Source organism: Arachis ipaensis, chromosome B8 (assembly GCF_059453495.1).
Source record: "Arachis ipaensis isolate K30076 ecotype BB chromosome B8, ASM5945349v1, whole genome shotgun sequence".
Classification (NCBI taxonomy): Eukaryota; Viridiplantae; Streptophyta; class Magnoliopsida; order Fabales; family Fabaceae; genus Arachis; species Arachis ipaensis.
Genome location: NC_142443.1, coordinates 111,864,313 through 111,873,333, shown reverse-complemented (window position 1 = coordinate 111,873,333; position 9,021 = coordinate 111,864,313). Strand labels below are relative to the sequence as shown.

Below are 9,021 nucleotides of genomic sequence, written 5' to 3'. Positions count from 1 at the left end.
CTCTAAGCGGAAAATAATATTGTCCTTAATTTGAATCCTTGGTTAGCTTAGACTAGTGAGAGTGCTCATGATTTAAGTGTGGGGAAATTGGGTTTGAAAATATTTGGTTTGGGAATTGAGTATGTTAGACTCTTTTGTGAAAATGTGAAAAGATAGTTGAGCACATATTCTTGCATTCAATACCTTAATCATATGTATTGAGAAAAATAAGAAAAATAAAAAGAAAATAAAAATGAAGAGAAAAAAAAGAAAAAGACAGAAAGAAAAGAAAAATAACAAGCAATAAAAAGGGGACAAAATGCCCCAAAGCAAATGGTGACAGCAATGCATATGAGTTGTGCTTAAATTGGAATGCATGAATATGTGAAAAAATATAATTAATGGGTAGTTAGATTTCATATTCTGATTACATGGATTGTCTTAAGTTAGGTGGGCAGTTTATGTTAATTAAGGATTCAGATTTCAGTCCACTTGACCAAATACAATCCTACCTTGACCCTAACCCCATTACAACCCTTAAAAGACCTCTTGATATGTGCATGTGTGCGTTAAATTTTTGTTGATTGGTAGAAGAAGAGCAAGCCTTAGAAAGCAAGGTTAGTAGAGAATTGAGAGAATCGAACCTTAAACACTTGAGTGATTAGAGAGTGTATACACTTCCGATGAGGGTTCGATGCTCGATTCTTTGTTTCCGACTTTCATGAGCTTTTTCTCTGCAAGTTTACTTGTACTTTATTTATGTTTGTCTAGTAGAATTTGATTTACTTTTAACCAAGTAGGTAAAAGTATTTTGCATTTAGTTGCATTCATATAGATAGGTTGTATTTCATAAATTCTACCATTTCTTTTCACTCTCTTATAGTTTCTCTTGAGCTTAGCATGAGGACATGTTAATGTTTAAGTGTGGGGAGATTTGATACACCATGATGAGCGGATAATTTATATGCTTTTTGGCATTGTTTTTAGTATGTTGTTAGTATGTTTTAGTTAGTTTTTATTATATTTTTATTAGTTTTTAAATAAAAATCACATTTCTAGAATTTACTATGAGTTTGTGTGTTTTTCTGTGATTTCAGGTATTTTCTGGCTGAAATTGAGGGACCTAAGCAAAAATCTGATTCAGAGGCTGAAAAAGGACTGCAGATGCTATTGGATTCTGACATCCTTGCACTCAAAGTGGATTTTCTGGAGCTACAGAAGCCCAATTGGCGCGCTCTTAATTGCGTTGGAAAGTAGACATCCTGAGCTTTCCAGCAATATATAATAGTTTATACTTTGCCCGAGATTTGATGGCCCAAACCGGCGTTCCAAGTCAGCAAAAAAATTCTGGCGTCAAAACGCCAGAACTAGCATAAAAGCTAGAGTTAAACGCCCAAACTGGCACAAAAGCTGGCGTTTAACTCCAAGAAAAGTTTCTACACGTGAAAGCTTCAATGCTCAGCCCAAGCACACACCAAGTGGGCCCGGAAGAAGATTTCTGCATTAATTACTTATTTTTGTAACCCTAGGCTACTAGTTCTCTATAAATAGGACCTTTTGCTATTGTATTTTCATCTTTCACACACTTGATCATACTTTTGATCTTGGTTCTTTTGGTTCTCTCTCTGGGGCCGAAGCCAATGATCACTATTATCACTTTTGTATTTTCAATGGTGGAGTTTCTACACACCATAGATTAAGGTGTGGAGCTCTGCTGTTCCTCATAAATTAATGCAAAGTACTGTTGTTTTTCTATTCAATTCATGCCTACTTCTTCTCTAAGATATACACTCGTTCTTCAACCTGACGAATGTGATGATCTGTGACACTCATCACCATTCTCACCTATGAACGCGTGCCTGACAACCACTTCCGTTCTACATGCAAACAAGCTTGAATGTGTATCTCTTGGGTTTCTAATCTAAGATTAGAACCTTCGTGTTATAGGCTAGAATTAATTGACGGCCATTCCTGAGATCTGAAAAGTCTAAACCTTGTCTGTTGTATTCCGAGTAGGATCAGGGAAGGGATGACTGTGACGAGCTTCAAACTTGCGAGTGTTGGGCGTAGTGACACACGCAAAAGGATCAATGGATCCTATTCCAACAGCTGATTAGTCGTGCGGTGACAGTGCATTTGGAACATTTTCACTGAGAGGACGGGAAGTAGCCATTGACAACGGTGATGCCCAACATAAAGCTTAGCATGGAAAGGAGTATGAATGATTGGAAGAAGGCAATATGAAAGCAGAGGTTCAAAAGGAACAAAGCATCTTCATACGCTTATCTGAAATTCTCACCAATGAATTACATAAGTATCTCTATCGTATTTTATGTTTTATTCATATTTTAATTATCAATTCTCCATAACCATTTGAATTCGCCTGACTGAGATTTACAAGATGACCATAGCTTGCTTCAAGCCGACAATCTCCGTGGGATGGACCCTTACTCACGTAAGGTTTATTACTTGGACGACCCAGTGTACTTGCTGGTTAGTTGTGCGGAGTTGTGACAAAGAGTTGAGATTATAATTGTGCGTACCATGATGTTGGCGCCATTGATGATCACAATTTCGTGCACCAAGTTTTTGGCGCTGTTGCCAGGGATTGTTCGAGTTTGGACAACTGACGACTCATTTTGATGCTCAGATTAGGTAATTTTATTTTATGTTTAAGCTTTTTACCTTTTAATTTTTGAAAAAGTTAAAAAAAAATTGTATTTCTATTTTGTTCTTCAGAACTTTTAAGAATGAATTCTAGAGTTTCATGATGATTTGTTGAAATCTGGCTGGTTGTGAAACCATGTCTAAACTTTTGGACCGAGGTTTCAACTTATCATCACAAGAGCTTGTTGATTTCTATCAATCTTTCTGTTGAAAGTAATGATCTGCTAAAGCTTGGCTAGCCATTGGCCATGTCTAGTGTTTTGGACCGAAGCTTTCACTGAAAGCTTGGCTGGCTAGTAAGCCATGTCTAATTCCTGGATCAGAGTTTTAGACTAACATTGCATGATTCCTGAAATTCTCATTAAGAATTTTGAAGTCCTTTTTTCTCTTTTTCCACTTAATTTTCGAAAAAATTACAAAAAAAATTTTAAATCAAAAATATTTTATGTTTCTTGTTTGAGTCTAGTGTCTAATCTTAAGTTTGGTGTCAATTGCATTCTTCTAATTTTTGAAAATTACATGCATTATGTTCTTCATTGATCTTCAAGTTGTTCTTGATGATTTCCTTGCTCTGATCTTTAAATTCTCTTGTTTTGTGTCTTTTGTTGTTTCTCATATGCATTTTCAAATTGTTATAGTCCTTAGTATACAAACTTCTAAGTTTGGTGTCCTGCATGAATTATTTGTTTAATCTTAGTTTTCCAACCATGTCTTTTCAAGTCAATAATACAGAGAATTGAAGATTCAGAACATGCAGCAGAGGAATTACAGAGAAAAAGCTGGGCGTTCAAAACGCCCAGTGAGGAAGGAAAACTGACGTTTAAACGCCAGCCAGGGTACCTGGCTAGACGTTAAACGCCCAAAAAGGTAGCATTTTGGGCGTTAAACGCCAGAATGGCATCCATTCTGGCGTTTAACGCCAGGAGGACACTAGAGGAAAGATTTTGTTTTTAATTCAAATCTTTTTCAAATATTCATAATTTTTCAAAATCAAATATTTTTCAAATCATATCTTTTCAATCATATCTTTTCAAAATCAATTTCTTTCCATTTTTTAATTATTATTATTTTCGAAAATCCTTGCTATAATTAATGATTTAATTCAAAATTTTCAAGTTGTTACTTGCCTATTAAGAAAGGATCAAATTTTAATTCTAGAATCATATCTTTTAATTTCCTGTTAGTCAAGTAATCAACTTTAATTTTAAAAATTTCTCTTTTTAATTTGATTCTCAATCATATCTTCTCAATCATATCTTTTCAATCACATTTTTTCAAAATTAATTTTCAATCATATCTTTTTTATTTCTAATTTCAAAATCTTTTCCAAAAATCACTTAATTTCTTTCCCAATCTTAGTTTTCGAAAATCATTTACCAAATTTTCAAAATTTCTTTTAATTATTTCAAAACCTTTTTACTTTAATTTAGAAAATTCCTCCCCTCTTCCCAAATCCTTCTATTTAAAGGACTAACACTTCTCCATTATCAGCAATTCGAACTCTGTCCCTCTTGATAAGTTCGAATTCTCTCTTCTCTACCTCATCCTTCTATTTTTATTTTCTTCTGACACCTCAAGGAATCTTTATACTGTGACATAGAGGATTCCATATTTTTTTCTCCTCTCTTTTCATATGAGCAGGAGCAAGGACAAGGGCATTCTTGTTGAAGCTGATCCTGAACCTGAAAGGACCTTGAAGAGAAAGCTAAAAGAAGCTAAAGTACAACTCTCTATAGAGGACCTAACAGAAACTTTCAAACAAGAAGAAGCCATGGCAGCCGAAAACAACAACAATGCCAACAATGCAAGGAAGGTGCTTGGTGACTTTACTGCACCTACTCCCGACTTCTATGGGAAAAGCATCTCAATCCCTGCCATTGGAGCAAACAACTTTGAGCTTAAGCCTCAATTAGTTTCTCTGATGCAACAGAATTGCAAGTTTCATGGACTTTCATTGGAAGATCCTCATCAGTTCTTAGCTGAATTCTTGCAAATCTGTGACATTGTCAAGACCAATGGGATTGATCCTGAAGTCTACAAGCTTATGCTCTTTCCCTTTGCTGAAAGAGATAGAGCTTGAACATGGTTGGATTCACAACCTAAAGAAAGCCTGAACTCTTGGGAAAAGCTAGTCAATGCCTTCTTGGCAAAGTTCTTTCCACCTCAAAAATTGAGCAAGCTTAGAGTGGAAGTCTAAACCTTCAGACAGAAGGAAGGTGAATCCCTCTATGAAGCTTGGGAAAGATACAAGCAATTGATCAGAAGGTGTCCTTCTGACATGCTTTCAGAATGGAGCATCATAGGTATCTTCTATGATGGTCTGTCTGAACTATCCAAGATGTCATTGGATAGCTCTGCTGGAGGATTTCTTCATCTGAAGAAGACGCCTGCAGAAGCTCAGGAACTCATTGAAATGGTTACAAATAACCAATTCATGTACACCTTTGAAAGGAATCCTGTGAATAATGGGACAAGTCAGAAGAAAGGAGTTCTTGAGATTGACACTCTAAATGCCATATTGGCTCAGAACAAAATATTGACTCAGCAAGTAAATATGATTTCTCAGAGTCTGTCTGGATGCAAGCAGCAACAATCAGTACCAAAGAAGCTTCATCTGAAGAAGAAGCTTATTATCCTGAGAACCCAGCAATGGAAGAGGTGAATTACATGGGAGAATCCTATGGAAACACCTATAATCCTTCATGGAGAAATCATCCAAACCTCTCATGGAAGGATCAACAGAGGCCTCAACAAGGCTTCAACAACAATAATGGTGGAAGAAATAGGTTTAGCAATGACAAACCTTTTCCATCATCTTCTCAGCAACAAACAGAGAATTTCAAGCAGAACCACTCTGAATTAGTAACTGTAGTCTCTGATTTAATTAAAACCACTCAAAGTTTCATGACTGAAACAAGGTCCTCCATTAGAAATTTGGAGGCACAAGTGGGTCAGCTGAGTAAGAAAGTTACTGAACTCCCTCCTAGTACTCTTCCAAGCAATACAGAAGAGAATCCAAAAGGAGAGTGCAAGGCTATCAACATAACCCACACGGCCGAACCTGGAGAGGAGGAAGAGACAGTGATCTCCACTGAGGAAGACCTCAATGGACGTCCACTGGCCTCCAAGGAGTTTCCTAATGAGGAACCATGGGAATCTGAGGCTCACACTGAGACCATAGAGATTCCATTGAATTGACTTTTGCTATTCATGAGCTCTGATGAGTATTCTTCCTCTAAAGAGGATGAAAATGTTACTGAAGAACAAGTTGCTAAGTACCTTGGAGCAATCATGAAGCTAAATGCCAAGCTATTTGGTAATGAAACTTGGGAGGATGAACCCCCCTTGCTCACCAAAGAACTGGATGACTTGACTAGGCAGAAATTACCTTTGAAGAGACAAGATCCTGGAAAGTTCTCAATACCTTGTACCATAGGCACCATGACCTTTGAGAAAGCTCTGTGTGACCTAGGGTCAAGCATAAACCTCATGCCTCTCTCTGTAATGGAGAAGCTAGGGATTCTTGAGGTACAAGCTGCAAGAATCTCACTAGAGATGACAGACAATTCAAGGAAACAGCCTTATGGACTTATAGAGGATGTCTTGGTAAAGGTTGAAGACCACTACATCCCTGCTAATTTTATAATCCTAGATACTGGGAAGTGTATGGATGAATCCATCGTCCTTGGTAGACCCTTCCTAGCCACAGCAAAAGCTGTGATTGATGTTGACAGAGGAGAATTGGTCCTTCAAGTGAATGAGGACTCCCTTGTGTTTAAAGCTCAAAGATCTCCCTCTGTAACCATGGAGAAGAAGCATGAAAAGCTTCTCTCAATACAGATTCAAACAAAACCCCCACATTCAAACTCTAAGTTTGGTGTTAAGAGGCCATCATCATGCTCTGAGTATCTGTGAGGCTCCATGAGAGCCTATTGTCAAGCTACTGACATTAAAGAAGCGCTTGTTGGAAGGCAACCCAATTTTACTTATCTATTTCTATTTTCCATTGTTATTTTAGGTTGATGATCATGTGAAGTCACAAAAACAATTAAAAAAGAAAAAACAAACTAAAAAACAGAATGAAAAATAGCACACCCTGGAGGAGAAGCCTACTGGCGTTTAAACGCCAGTAAGGGCAGCAGAATGGGCGTTAAACGCCCAGTCTGGCACCATTCTAGGCGTTTAACGCCATAAATAGGCACCAGACTGGCGTTTAACGCCAGGATTGGCAGCAAAAGGTGTTTTGCAAGCCTAATTGGTGCAAGGATGAGAAATCCTTGACACTTCAGGATCTGTGGACCCCATAGGATCCCCACCAACCTCAACTCACTCTCTCTTTTCTTCACACATTTTCATAATACTCTTCTCCATAAACCCTTCACCAATCCACATCCATCCATCATAAACCTCACCTACCTCACCATTCAAATTCAAACCACTTTCCCTCCCAAACCCACCCATACATGGCCGAACCTTACCCTAAACCCATCTTCACCCCTTCATTTTCACACATCTTAAACACTACTTCTCCCCCTTGGCCGAAACACTAACCTCCCTCCATCTCCTCTATTTCTTCTTCCTCTACTCTCTTCCTTCTTCTTTTGCTCGAGGACGAGCAAACCTTCTAAGTTTGGTGTGGTAAAAGCATTACTTTTTGTTTTTCCATAACCATTTATGGCACCTAAGGCCAGAGAAACCTCTAGAAAGAGGAAAGGGAAGGCAAAAGCTTCCACCTCTGAGTCATAAGAGATGGAGAGATTCATCTCAAGGGTGCATCAAGACCACTTCTATGAAGTTGTGGCCAAGAAGAAGGTGATCCCCGAGGTCTCTTTCAAGCTCAAAAAGGGTGAATACCCGGAGATCCGACATGAAATTCGAAGAAGAGGTTGGGAAGTTCTCACCAATCCCATTCAACAAGTCAGAATCTTAATGGTTCAAGAGTTCTATGCCAATGCATGGATCACCAAGAAACATGATTAAAGTGTGAACCTGGACCCAAAGAATTGGCTTACAATGGTTCAGGGGAAATACTTAGATTTCAGTCTAGAAAATGTAAGGTTGGCATTCAACTTGCCCATGATGCAAGGAGATGCATGCCCCTACACTAGAAGGGTCAACTTTGATCAAAGGTTGGACCAAGTCCTCATAGACATTTGTGAAGAGGGCGCTCAATGGAAGAAATATTCAAGAGGGAAGCCGGTTCAACTAAAAAGGCATGACCTCAAGCCCGTGGCTAGGGGATGGTTGGAGTTCATCCAACGCTCAATCATTCCCACTAGCAACCGGTCTGAAGTTACTATAGATCGGGCTATCATGATCCATATCATCATGATTGGAGAGGAAGTAGAAGTTCATGAGGTTATATCCCTAGAACTCTACAAGGTGGCAGAAAAGTCCTCTACTTTGTCAAGGTTAGCCTTCCCTCATCTCATTTGTCACCTTTGCAATTCAGCTGGAATTGACATAGAGGAAGACATCCTCATTGATGAGGACAAGCCCATCACTAAGAAAAGGATGGAGCAAACAAGAAATCCCACTCATGGACAAGAGCATAAGGAAATTTCTCATCATGAAATCCCTGAGACGCCTCAAGGGATGCATTTTCCTCCACAAAATTATTGGGAGCAAATTAACACCTCCCTAGGAGAATTAAGTTTCAATATGGGACAACTAAGGGTGGAACACCAAGAGCATTCTATCCTCCTTCATGAAATTAGAGAAGATCAAAGAATCATGAGAGAGGAGCAACAAAGGCAAGGAAGAGACATTGAGGAGCTCAAGCACTCCATAAGATCTTCAAGAGGAAGAACTAGCCGCCATCACTAAGGTGGACCCGTTCTTTAATTTTCTTGTTCTTTATTTTCTGTTTTTTGAATTTTTATGCTTTATGTTTATCTATGTTTGTGTCTTTATTACATGATCACTAGTGTCTTAGTGTCTATGTCTTAAAGCTATGAATGTCCTATGAATCCATCACCTTTCTTAAAAGAAAAATGTTTTAATCACAAAAGAACAAGAAGTACATGATTTTGAATTTATCCTTGAAACTAGTTTAATTATTTTGATGTGGTGACAATACTTTTTGTTTTCTGAATGAATGCTTGAACAGTGCATATTTTTGAATTTGTTGTTTATGAATGTTAAAATTGTTGGCTCTTGAAAGAATAATGAAAAAGGAGAAATGTTATTGATAATCTGAAAAATCATAAAATTGATTCTTGAAGCAAGAAAAAGCAGTGAAAATCTTGCAGAAAAAAAATGGCGAAAAAATAAAAGAAAGAAAGAAAAAGAAAAAAAAAAGCAAGCAAAAAAAGCCAATAGCCCTTTAACCCAAAAGGCAAGGGTAAAATAAAAAGGATCCAAGGCTTTGAGTAT

General features: G+C 37.8%; 1 non-coding gene across 1 annotated transcript; it reads right to left on the bottom strand.

Annotated features, from left to right (window-relative positions):
• Positions 1–4,822: 4,822 nt before the first annotated feature.
• LOC148549274 (small nucleolar RNA R71) lies at positions 4,823–4,930 on the bottom strand. The gene has a single exon (XR_015897100.1). It is a non-coding gene; the product is annotated as a small nucleolar RNA R71 (small nucleolar RNA).
• Between the last annotated feature and the right edge of the window lie 4,091 nt (positions 4,931–9,021).